The sequence below is a fragment of the Balaenoptera musculus genome, chromosome 2 (genome assembly GCF_009873245.2).
Source record: "Balaenoptera musculus isolate JJ_BM4_2016_0621 chromosome 2, mBalMus1.pri.v3, whole genome shotgun sequence".
Taxonomy (NCBI): domain Eukaryota; kingdom Metazoa; phylum Chordata; class Mammalia; order Artiodactyla; family Balaenopteridae; genus Balaenoptera; species Balaenoptera musculus.
The window spans coordinates 51,107,851-51,121,299 of NC_045786.1; the positions used below are offsets into that span (position 1 = coordinate 51,107,851).

A 13,449-nucleotide genomic window follows, 5' to 3' on the forward strand; every position below is an offset into this window, starting at 1 on the left:
ATTAAAAATTTCTCTGATATAACTAAGCCATGCTTAAGGGAGAATTTGTAGCCTTTATAATGGAAGGGAAGAATGGCTGAAAAATCTATAAATACCCATATCAAAAAGTTAAGAAAATAATAAAAGATTAAAACCCAAACAACTACAAGAGGAAATTATAAAAATAGTAGTAGATAATGATATAGAAACAAACATATAATATAGATGAGCAACAAAGCCAAAGTAGATTCTTTGAAATGACTAGCAACATTGTTAAACCCTTGGAAGATTGATGAAGAAAAAATAAAAAAAAACAAATAACTAATACTGTGTATGAAAAAGAGATATCACTGAAGCCCTACAGATTTAAAAAGAGTCCTAGGAAGATACTATGAACTTCTCTATGCCAATAAATTTGAAAATTTAGATGAAATGACAAATTACTAGTAAAATATACAATAATATTAGATACATTAATATGTAAAAATTGGGGGAGTTTTATAATTATTAAAGAAAATTGAATCCATTATTTAAAACTTTCCTAAAAGCATAAGCCAAGCCTAGGTGGATTCACCAAAGAATTCCAACCAACATCCAAAAAAGGTCCAATGCCAGTCTTCCACAGACCCTTCCAGAGAATAGAAAAAGATAAATATCCCAACTTTTTAAGGAAACAATAAATTATGAAAAATGGACCCATGACCAGACACTGCAATGAGGATTATAGCACTGTGTATATGTCTTCCTTGCTTGCTCTTTGTGTGTGTGTGTTTATACTAATTTTTTTTCATTCTTCAGAAAAATACATTTTATGTGTAGTGAATACTAATATATAGACAAGAATAATACCTACAACACAAGCTGATTTCTTTCTTTTTTTTTTTTTTTGCTTTAAAGCTTTTATTCTGAAAAATACAAAAGTCATCAAGTTGTAAATGTATGTAGTAATTCCTCAACTTCTCAGAAACAATACAATGAATTATTTAAATAGTTAAGATATTTAATATTATCCACATCAATACATTTAAACAGGTACAAGTGTTCTACAAAACATTAGAACATGTACAGACAACCTACTGCAAGATAAAACTGCCCAATTTTGCTTACAGAATCCCATTTTTAAACCCTCCCTTTGAAAACAAAGTTTGGAATCTGGTAAGAAAAGATGAGGACCAGAGCACTTTTAATAGAAAGCACACATCCCCTCTGGGCTCCTTCTCCACAGGGCTGTGCATGTAAATAGGATCAAGAGCGCTGTACTCGAGAAGCAGGTCACTCAGGAGGGTCCAAATGTGTGCTGATAACCCACCCGTTCAGTGGGAGGAGACTGGCAAATGAGCAGGAGATGCAGGCCATGGTACATACACTACACTGATCTCAGTAGGGGACAGCCAGTCCTAGAAATTTCTCTGCCGCTGAAAAGGCAGCAGTCTTCTCTCATGTATGTAAGAGGTTCCTGGATCTGCTATTCCACTTGCTCAGTCTGTGGAAGGAAGCAAAAGATGTTTTAACGTTGGTCAGCGTGAGAAGTGACTGCTCTCCTCGAAATATCAGGTGTAGCTTGCAGGCTCTGATCAGAGACTTTCTAATGAATTCCGTCTGCTACTGTTGTATAATAAAAAAGATGACTGGCTTTTGGCTCTGGTTCCTGGTAGGGAGACTCTAAATCCTTGGAATTTTCCAGGTAACAAGAGTGTCTTTGTTATTCATGAGCCCTTAGATCATACCTGAGTTTCTGCTAAGAGATGAGATGACTCAGGATGAGGGCTGGTCACCAGGAAGACCAACCTGTGATTTGAAGGTTGGGGCTCTGAGCCAGCCCAGCTTCTGGGAAGGGGACAATGACTGGGGACTGACTTCAATTCCATGCCAATGAGTCAGTCCATCATGCCTATTTAATTAGTCTTCAGTAAACACTCTGGATGCCGAAGTTCAGTGGAGCGTTCTGGTTGGTGAACACACTGATGTGCTCTGAGGGAGAAGTACCCTGATTCCACAGGGAATAGGCACAGAAACTCTGAGACTCTCCCAGACCTTGTCTTTCGTGTCTCTTCATTTGGTTGCTTTGAACTGTTTCCTTTATAATAAAATTTTAATTTATTTTCTGGCCGCACCCTGTAGCTTGCAGGATCTTATTTCCCCCACCAGGGATTGAATCCGGACCCCAGGCAGTGGAAGAGCGGAGTCCTAACCACTGGATGCGAGGAAATTCCCAAGACTATAATCTTGTAGTACAGCACTTTCCTGAGTTCTGTGAGAATTCTAGCTAAATATCAATCCCGAGAGTTCTGTGGGCTTCAGTTTTCTCATGTATTAGAAGTTAAATCAAAGCCTTTTATAGGTTCTTTTCTAAGTATGTGTGTGATGCATTAAATGAAACTAACAAGAATAGGGGGCTTGAAGTGCCTATATTAAGTCTTTTACCCAATTTTTGTTATCTTTTCCTTATTTATTTGTAGAAATTATCTATACTGATGAATCATTTGTTTCAAAATTTTCCCCCACATAAGGTGTACTTTATACTGTCTTCTTTTTTCTTACTTTAATTTTTTATATGGCAGGTTCTTACTAGTTATCTATTTTGTACATATTAGTGTATATATGTCAAACCCAATCTCCCAATTCATCCCACCACCACCACCCCGCCCCCCACTTTTCTCCCTTGGTGTCCATACGTTTGTTCTCTACATCTGTGTCTCAATTTCTGCCCTGCAAAACGGTTCATCTGTACCATTTTTCTAGATTCCGCATATATGCGTTAATATACAATATTTGTTTTTCTCTTTCTGACTTACTTCACTTTGTATGACAGTCTCTAGGCCCATCCACGTCTCTACAAATGACACAATTTCATTCCTTTTTATGGCTGAGTAATATTCTGTTGTATATATGTACCACATCTTCCTTATCCATTCATCTGTCGATGGGCATTTAGGTTGCTTCCATGACCTGGCTATTGTAAATACTGCTGCAATGAACATTAGGGTGCATGAGTCTTTTTGAATTATGGTTTTCTCTGGGTATATGCTCAGTAGTAAGATTGCTGGATCATATGGTAATTCTATTTTCAGTTTTTTAAGGAAACTCCATACTGTTCTCCAGAGTGGCTGTATCAATTTACATTCCCACCAACAGTGCAAGAGGGCTCCCTTTTCTCCACACCCTCTCCAGCATTTGTTGTTTGTAGATTTTCTGATGATGCCCATTCTAACTGGTGTGAGGTGATACCTCGTTGTAGTTTTGATTTGCATTTCTCTAATAATTAGTGATGTTGAGCATATTTTCATGTGCCTCTTGGCCATCTGTATGTCTTCCTTGGAGAAATGTCTATTTAGGTCTTTTGTCTATTTTTTGATTGGGTTGTTTGTTTTTTTGATATTGAGCTGCATGAGCTGTTTATATATTTTGGAGATAATCCTTTGCCCATTGATTCTTTTGCAAATATTTTCTCCCATTCAGAGGGTTGTCTTTTCATCTTCTTTATTGTTTCCTTTGTTGTGCAAAAGTTTTTAAGTTTAATTAGGTGCCATTTGTTTATTTTTGTTTTTATTTCCATTATTCTAGGAGGTGGGTCAAAAAAGATCTTGCTGGGATTTATGTCAAAGAGTGTTCTTCCTATGTTTTCCTCTAAGAGTTTTATAGTGCCTGGTCTTACATTTAGGTCTCTAATTCATTTTGAGTTTATTTTTGTGTATGGTGTTAGCAAGTGTTCTAATTTCATTCTTTTACATGTAGCCATCCAGTTTTTCCCAGCACCACTTATTGAAGAGACTGTCTTATCTCCATTGTATATCCTTGCCTCCTTTGTCATAGGGTAGTTAACCATAGGTGTGTGGGTTTATCTCTGAGCCTTCTATCCTGTTCCATTGATCTATATTTCTTGTTTTGTGCCAGTACCATATTGTCTTGATTATTGTAGCTTTGTAGTATAGTGTGAAGTCAGGGAGTCTTATTCCTCCAGCTCTGTTTTTCTCCCCTCAAGATTCCTTTGGCTATTTGGGTTCTTTTGTGACTCCATACAAATTTTAAGATTTTTTGTTCTAGTCCTGTAAAAAAAATGCCATTGGTAATTTGATAGGGATTGCAATGAACCTGTAGATAGCTTTGGGTAGTATAGACATTTTCAAAATATTGATTCTTCCAATCCAAGAACATGATAAATCTCTCCACCTGTTTGGGACATCTTTGATTTCTTTCATCAGTGTCTTATAGTTTTCTGAGTACAGGTCTTTTACCTCCTTAGGTAGGTTTATTCCTAGGTATTTTATTCCTTTTGTTGCAATGGTAAATGGGATTGTTTCCTTAATTTCTCTTCCTGAACTTTCGTTGTTAGTGTACAGGAATGCAAGAGATTTCTGTGCATTACTTTTGCACCCTGCAACTTTATCAAATTCATTGCTTAGCTCTAGTAGTTTTCTGGTGGCATCTTTAGGATTTTCTATGTATAGTATCATGTCATCTGCAAACAGTGACAGTTTTACTTCTTCTTTTCCAATTTGGACTCTTTTTCTTTCTTTTTCCTCTCTGATTGCCATAGCTAGGATATCCAAAACTATGTTGAATAATAGAGGTGAGAGTGGACATCCTTGTCTTGTTCCTGACCGCAGAGGAAATGCTTTTAGGTTTTCACCATTGAGAATGATGTTTGCTGTGTGTTTGTCATATACGGCCATTATTATGTTGAGGTAGTTTCCCTCTCTGCCACTTTCTGGAGAGTTTTTAGTCATAAATCGGTGTTGAATTTTGTCAAAAGCTTTTTCTGCATCTACTGAGATGATCATATGGTTTTTATTCTTCAATTTGTTAATGTGGTGTATCACATTGATTGATTTGCAAATATTGAAGAATCCTTGCATCCCTGGGAAAAATCCCACTTGATCATGGTGTATGATCCTTTTAATGCGTAGTTGGATTCTGTTTGTTAGTATTTTGTTGAGGATTTTTGCATCTATATTCATCAGTGATATTGGTCTGTACTTTTTTTTGTAGTATCTTTGTCTGGTTTTGGTATCAGGGCGATGGTGGCCTCATAGAATGAGTTTGGGGGTGTTCCTTCCTCTGCAGTTTTTTGGAAGAGTTTGAGAAGGATGGGTATTAGCTCTTCTCTAAATGTTTGATAGAATTCACCTGTGAAGCCATCTGGTCCTAGGCTTTTGTTTGTTGCAAGATTTTTCATCACAGTCTCAATTTCATTACTTGTGATTGGTCTGTTCATATTTTCTATTTCTTCCTGGTTCAGTCCTGGAAGGCTATACCTTTCTAAGAATTTGTCCATTTCTTCCTGGTTGTCCATTTTACTTGTTTAGTCTGGGTAAGGTTTATCAATTTTGTTTATCTTCTCAAAGAGCCAGCTTTTAGTTTTATTGATCTTTGCTATTCTTTTCTTTGTTTCTATTTCATTTATTTCTCCTCTGATCTTTATGATTTCTTTCCTTCTACTAACTGGGTTTTGTTTGTTCTTCTTTCTCTAGTTCCTTTAGCTGTAAAGTTAGATTGCTTTTTTGAGATTTTTCTTGTTTCTTGAGGTAAGATTGTATTGCTATAAACTTTCCTCTTAGAACTGCTTTTGTTGCATCCCATAGGTTTTGAATCATTGTATTTTCATTGTCATTTATCTCTAGGTATTTTTTTATTTCCTCTTTGATTTCTTCAGTGATCTCTTGGTTACTTAGTAATGTATTGTGTAGCCTCCATGTGTTTGTGTTTTTATGGTTTTTTCCCTGTAATTGATTTCTAATTTCATGGCGTTGTGGTTGGAAAAGATGCTTGATATGATTCAATTTTCTTAAATTTACCAAGGCTTGATTTGTGACCCAAGATGTGATCTATCCTGGAGAATGTTCTGCGTGCACTTGAGAAGAAAGTGTAATCTGCTGTTTTTGGATGGAATGTCTTATAAATATCAATTAAATCTATCTGGTCTATTGTGTCATTTAAAGCTTGTCTTTCCTTATTAATTTTCTGTCCGGATGATCTGTCCATTGGTGTGAAGTGTTAAAGTCCCCCACTATTATTGTGTTACTGTCATTTTCCTCTTTTAGAGCTGTTATCATTTGCCTTATATATTGAGGTGCTCCTATGTTGGGTGCATATATATTTATAATTGGTATATCTTCTTCTTGGATTGATCCCTTGATCATTATAGAGTGTCCTTCTTTGTCTCTTGTAATAGTCTTTATTTTAAAGTCTATTTTGTCTGATATGAGAGTTGCTACTCCAGCTTTCTTTTGATTTCCATTTGCATGGAATATCTTTTTCCATCCCCTCACTTTCAGTCTGTATGTGTCCCTAGGTCTGAAGTGGGTCTCTTGTAGACAGCATATATACGGGTCTTGTTTTTGTATCTGTTCAGCCAGTCTGTGTCTTTTGGTGGGAGCATTTAATCCATTTACATTTAAGGTAATTATTGATATGTATGTTCCTATTCCCATTTTCTTAAATGTTTTGGGTTTGTTATTGTAGGTGTTTTCCTTCTCTTGTGTTTTTTGCCTAGAGAAGTTCCTTTAGCATTTGTTGTAAAGCTGGTTTGGTGGTGCTGAACTCTCTCAGCTTTTGCTTGTCTGTAAAGGTTTTAATTTCTCCATCAAATCTGAATGAGATGCTTGCTGGGTAGAGTAATCTTGGTTGTAGGTTTTTCTCCTTCATCATTTTAAATATGTCCTGCCACTCCGTTCTGGCTTGCAGAGTTTCTGGTGAAAGATCAGCTGTTAACCTTATGGGGATTCCCTTGTGTGTTATTTGTTTTTTTTCCCTTGCTGCTTTTAATATGTTTTCTTTATATTTAATTTTTGATAGTTTGATTAATATGTGTCTTGGCGTGTTTCTCCTTGGATTTATCCTGTATGGGACTCTCTGTGCTTCCAGGACTTGATTAACTATTTCCTTTCCCATATTAGGAAAGTTTTCAACTATAATCTCTTCAAATATTTTCTCAGTTCCTTTCTTTTTCTCTTCTTCTTCTGGGACCCCTATAATTCGAATGTTGGTGCATTTAATGTTGTCCCAGAGGTCTCTGAGACTGTCCTCTGTTCTTTTCATTCTTTTTTCTTTACTCTGCTCTGCAGTAGTTATTTCCACTATTTTATCTTCCAGGTCACTTATCTATTCTTCTGCCTCATTCTGCTATTGATCCCTTCTAGAGTCTTTTTAATTTCATTTATTGTGTTTTTCATTGTTGCTTGGTTCCTCTTTAGTTCTTCTAGGTCCTTGTTAAATGTTTCTTGCATTTTGACTATTCTATTTCCAAGATTTTGGATCATCTTTACTATCATTATTCCGAATTCTTTTTCAGGTAGACTGCCTATTTCCTCTTCATTTGTTAGGTCTGGTGTGTTTTTACCTTGTTCCTTCATCTGCTGTGTGTTTTTCTGTCTTCTCATTTTGCTTATCTTACTGTGTTTGGGGTCTCCTTTTCGCAGGCTGCAGGTTCGTTGTTCCTCTTGTTTTTGGTATCTGTCTTGGGTTTGTTTTTGAAGGTCCTTTTCTTCTCTTGTGTTTCTCGCTTAGAGAAGTTCCTTTAGCATTTGTTGTAGAGCTGGTTTGGTGGTGCTGAATTCTCTTAGCTTTTGCTTGTCTGTAAAGCTTTTGATTTCTCCATCGAATCTGCATGAGATCCTTGCTGGGTGACATAATCTTGCTTATAGGTTCTTCCCTTTCATCACTTTAAATATATCATGCCACTCCCTTCTGGCTTGTAGAGTTTCTGCTGAGAAATCAGCTGTTAACCTTATGGGGATTCCCTTGTATGTTATTTGTCATTTTTCCCTTGCTGCTTTCAATAATTTTTCTTTGTCTTTAATTTTTGTCAGTTTGATTACTATGTGTCTTGGCATGTTTCTCATTGGGTTTGTTCTGCCTGGGACTGTCTGCACTTCCTGGACTACCCAAGTAGTCCAGGCTTTTTTCTTTCCCATGTTAGGGAAGTTTTCAACTATAATCTCTTCAAATATTTTCTTTGGTCCTTTCTCTCTCTTTTCTCCTTCTGGGAGCCATGTAATGCAAATGTTGGTGGGTTTAATGTTGTCCCAGAGGTCTCTTAGGCTGTCTTCATTTCTTTTCATTCTTTTTTCTTTATTCTGTTCCATGGCAGTGATTTCCACCACTCTATCTTCCCGGTCACTTATCCGTTCTTCTGCCTCAGTTATTTGGCTATTGATTTCTTCTGGTATATTTTTCAGTTCACTTATTGTATTGCTCATCTCTGTTTGTTTGTTCTTTATTTCTTTTAGGTCTTTGTAAAACATTTCTTGCATCTTCTCGATCTTTGCCTCCATTCTTTTTCCAAGGTCCTGGATCATCTTCACTATCATTATTCTGAATTCTTTTTCTGGAAGGTTGCCTATCTCCACTTCATTTAGTTATTTTTCTGGGGTTTTATCTTGTTCCTTCATCTGGTACATAGTCTTCTGCCTTTTCATTTTGTCTATCTTTCTGTGAATGTGGTTTTCATTCCACAGGCTGCAGGATTGTAGTTCTTCTTGCTTCTGCTGTCTGCCCTCTGGTGGATAAGGCTATCTAAGAGGCTTGTGCAAGCTTCCTGATGGGAGGGACTGGTGGTGGGTAGAGCTGGGTGTTGCTCAGGTGGGAAGAGCTCAGTAAAACTTTAATCCTGTCTGCTGACGGTTGGGGCTGAGTTCCCTTTCTCTTGGTTGTTTGGCTTGAGGCAACCCAGCACTGGAGCCTACAGGCTCTTTGGTGGGGCTAATGGCGGATTCCGGGAGGGCTCACGCCAAGGAGTACTTCCCAGAACTTCTGTTGCCAGTGTCCCTGTCCCCACAGTGAGCCACAGCCACCCCCCGCCTCTGCAGGAGACCCTCCAACACTAGCAGGTAGGTCTGCTTCAGTCTCCTATGAGGTCACTGCTCCTTCCCCCTTGGTCCTGATGCACACACTACTTTGTGTGTGCCCTCGAAGACTGGAGTCTCTGTTTCCCCTAGTCTTGTCAAAGTCTTGCAATCAAATCCCGCTAGCCTTCAAAGTCGGATTCTCTGGGAATTCCTCCTCCCATTGCCAGACTCCCAGGTTGGGAAGCCTGACGTGGGGCTCAGAACCTTCACTCCAGTGGGTGGACTTCTGTGGTATAATTGTTTTCCAGCCCATGAATCACCCACCCAGCAGTTATGGGATTTGATTTTATTGTGATTTTGCCCCTCCTGCCATCTCATGTGGCTTCTCCTTTGTCTTTGGATGTGGGGTATCTGTTTTGGTGAGTTCCAGTGTCTTCCTACTGATGATTGTTCAGAGTTAGCTGTGATTCTGGTGCTCTTGCAAGAGGGAGTGAGTGCACATCCTTCTACTCCGCCATCTTGAACCAATCTCTATACTAATTTTTATCTCTTCTTTTCCAGTTGCATCTTGTTAGGCAGAAGCATGATGTTATTGTTGTATGGAATTTTAAATATGTGTATAAGGGTATGTGTGGGTGCTGAGTTGCCAAAGGGATAGACTGTGCTGCTTATTTATCTCTTATGTCTCAGGTTCAGTTCCTCCTTCTACACTTTGCTCCATGGTCTGGGGCTTGTTCTCTACAAACTCTCTGTCCCAGATCCCCTTGCCAGTTGCCAGTTCTTGTTAGGTATGCCAATAGGAACAGTTAGAAAGGCACTGGAACACAGAAGGAAGTGAGAAGGGGATTCCTTCCTATTTTCCAGCTTCTATTGGCAGAAGCTCACAGCCAGGGCCCTAGCACTTAGCATCAGGTACACCTGAGCCCCTCAGAGATGCCAGCAACAACCTGGTGGTGCCCTGTTGACAAACAGGGTATGGTCCCAGCACCAGTCGCAGGGTCTTCATCTCCTCAGTGGTATAAGCAGCAGCTGCCAGGCCCTGCAACTGACCCAGAGTTTGGGGGCCAGCTGTGCAGAGCCAGCCCCCCAGGAATCCATGCATTAGATCCATGGGGCCCCTCCTCTAGGCACCTGCATTCTGGAAAAGCCTTCACCTCTGCTTCCTGCAGTTATTATCCCTGGTTAACAGTGCTCCCTTTTGGCTTTTCTCAGCCCTTCAACACCTGTATAGCCAATTCCCTGCATTAAATCCCCTCTGTCTGAAATACCTCATGTGATTTATGTTTTCCTGACTGGGCTCTGACTGAAACACCTGTTTCCTTGTCCCTCGTCCCCTAGATTCAGCAGGAGCAGGGAAGGGTCTGTCTCGCTGTACATTTTAACCCCCTGGACTGACACAAAGTGGGCCTCATTGTTTTAATTACATCAATGCAAAAGGCACTGGTTCTTGGAGATCAGCCAAAAGTACAGATTGAACTCTAAGCCCTGCCATTTACAAGTTGGGTGACTTTGGCCTGTATTTTGGAAGTGAAGCTGGTATTTGCTGAGTAACATTTCTGTGTTGGGTGCTTCAAAATAGATCTCATTTAAACCTTACAACATACCTCAGAGGAAGACGTTTTTACAAAGAAGGAAGTTGAGGCTCAGAGGGATGAAGAAGCTTCCCTAGGCTGCACTTCTCATAAGTGGGGCTATGACTAGAGCACAGGTCTGCCCGACTCTGGAAACCATGCCCTGTGCATTTCAGCCAGCTCCTTGTTAGCACCTGTCTCCTTTCTGCAGACTGATGAAATGGAATTCATCATTTGGATGAAATTATATGAAATGTCATAGATGAAATTATATAAATAATTTTGAATCAACTCTATTAAAAAAAAATAAGTTACCTGCCACTTCAGTACTTTAACCTCAGTAACAAATTCGAAACAACACTTTTACTGGTGGGCCTGGCCTTCCCAAGCCTTTACTTGTTGGCCACTTGCACAGTCTCTTGGGTCACACTGGCCAACTTGCCATCTGACTTGTTGTCCTCTGATCTCTGACCTGACCCCAGCATGGCTGTCTTCGGATGCTCAAGAGGACAGATTCCTCTGTAGAGGCAGAGGATGTCTTGGCTGGGAGGGTTAAAGGCTCCCACTCGTGAGTGTGTTGGATACAAAGCCAGGCAGCATCTGGACCCTTCAATGGTACTGGCAAACTGCGGGGGAGAAGCATTGAGTTCTGTCTTCCAAGATCAAGTTCATATTCTAGGGCCCCAATGTAAACGTTACAAAGGCGTTCCCCTTCCTCAGAAGTGCAGCATCAGAAAGCCTGGGATAGGGAGGGACTTGAGCCCCAAGCCAGCAGCCTCTATGGGGAGAAGATGGATGTGTTCAAGTCTGTTTCAACCCAATGGAGCTGGTGCAGAAGAAGCCCAGCGATGTGGCCCAGTGTGTCCTATCACTAAGTTTGTGCACTGATGTCATTTTCATGAAGAGAAAGGGCACCCATGAAAGACCAAGCACAGGCCCAGGCCCTGTCAGTTAGCCATACAGTAAGGCCATACAGTAAGTCCAGGGCACCTTTCCACCACCCACAGAGACCAGTGGGAATAGGACATGCTAGGTGATGCCCAGCCCAGAAGAATCGCTGGCCAAGCTCTTTTTGTCCCAAATCCCAGACTAATTGCTGGGTGCCCAAATCAGCTGCTCAGGGACTGGTGTCTTCCCAGAGCAGCCCCGGTTGAGGCTCTCTGGTTTCCCTCTCTCTCTGTTGCTTTCTCTCTCTCTCTCTCTCTATTAAGATTTGGATTTTGTCTTTTTTTCCCCTCTTCTCCTTAACAGGAACTTGAAGGCCACCTAGTGGAAAGTTTTATTTGCAGGGACAAAGGAGAGTTTGGCATCTTGGCAAAGGGCCTCCTCTTTAAAGCAATAGCTTTTGTGTGGGGAGGCAGCTGAGACAACAGCCCAGGAGAGAGCTGGGTCCTGCTTCTCTGGGATACAGGACAGATTTACTTAGCAACTGCTTAACATTCTCTGAACCAGAAGCCTTTGCTCACTGCATGAGACAGGCTGAGTCACTCACTTGCGTACAAGTTCTGGACTTGAGCCAGGGCTGTCCTCAGGAATCCAGGAATGCCAGCAGATGAGACTCTGAGGGGGAGATGGTATCACTGGGTGGAGCGGGGTGGTGGAGAGCCAAGAAAACTGCCAAAGTAAGCAGCCTGCTTGCAGTGTGGACATTCAGAGCCAGGCCTTGATGGGAAGGTGTGGGGGTTCCTATTCAAATTTCAAGTGGGAAAACGTCATACATTTTGCACGGACTTCACCAATCCTGTATTCTGGCCGGGCCCCTGCTGCTATAGCAAGGTGGCTGAGTCCTTTACCAAAAAGTACACGAGGGCACCCAGATGGCACCAAGTGTGACAGGCAGTACTGGGCAAGCCCCTTCTCCTAGGTCTTCTCATTAAAAATTCACCCCTGCAGTGATCCTCAGCAACAGACTATTGTTTTCCTAATGCCAGGTACAGAAAGTAAAGTTCAACAAAATCTTCCTCTTGTTGGAGGTAGTGGAAGATGAAAAGATAAAGTGTTGCCTTCTCCAAAGTCAGTAGGCAGTGGGTGGAACCAGCTCCAGGTAGAGTTGGTGGGAATCCCCAGGCCTCCCTCGGGGCTTTCGTTTCCCTTCTGTAATTCCAGAACATATGGGGGTGTCCAGTAGAAAACCAAACCTAGTTGCACAAAAGTACTCCTAAGTGGTTGTGGATTGAGTAAAATATAAGCAAAATACCCAATTTATATTATTTTAAAAATATCTATTAGTAAACCCCAGTGAGCCCCTCTTTTTCTAAAGGAGCACCTCCCCAATTAGGTAGACACCAAGGGTTCCCTATTAGAAACTTGAACCAGATTCCCCTTCCCTTTCTCAGCCACTCTGTGTGTGAAGACATTTCACATGGAAATGGAAGGACTAAGCTTCTTCAGGGCCCTGCCAGAGCCAGGTGTTACCCTATAGCCTCTGGCCTGGGCCACCCTGAACAGGCAGCTCTAACATGACTAGAACTAGGGGAATATCTGATATCTAGTTAATATATGAAATTATCACCTCCTACATAACATATATATATAAAAATAATCATTAGAAAACCTAACACAACTGTTAAACTTCCAAATTAGCAGAAGGAAAACACATATCCACAGGCACTGCAAAATCATACCTATGGAAAAGCATTGACCTAAAGCAAATAGACTGCCAGATATTTCTCCAGCAAAAATGAGTTCATTTGGGATCAGCAGAGAATTGGGGGTCTGCAACCAGGGCAAGACACATTCAAATACACAGCAAAGGAAAGAGAATAAGAACACTTTTAGAGAGGGAAAAAGGAAGTTGGGAGGGCTTTAATAAACAAAGAATCCATGGCTTTTCATTGACTGAGTTCTTAACAAGTCAGAGGAGTCTTTCTTCTTGTTGGGCTCTGCTGTCATTATAGGGCATGAGAGCTCCCCCTTCTGGTCTCCTACTCTATTTAATTGTGGTTTCTGTTTATTAATTTTTTTTTTTTTTCACAAGAGACAGGAAAGGGGGAAGAATTAAGGAAACCCTAAACAAAACGAAAAGACAACCCACAGAATGGGAGAAAATATTTGCAAACAAAGCGACTGATAAGGGATTAATCTCCAAAATGTACAAACAGCTCATGCAGCAC

General features: G+C 40.5%; 1 long non-coding RNA gene across 1 annotated transcript; it reads right to left on the reverse strand.

The window, feature by feature from the left end:
* Positions 1-915: 915 nt before the first annotated feature.
* On the reverse strand, positions 916-11,810 carry LOC118889548. The gene is made up of 3 exons (XR_005018569.1): positions 10,652-11,810; positions 10,370-10,548; positions 916-1,462 (listed from the first exon to the last, which is right to left on the reverse strand). It is a non-coding gene; the product is annotated as an uncharacterized LOC118889548 (long non-coding RNA).
* Positions 11,811-13,449: the final 1,639 nt, after the last annotated feature.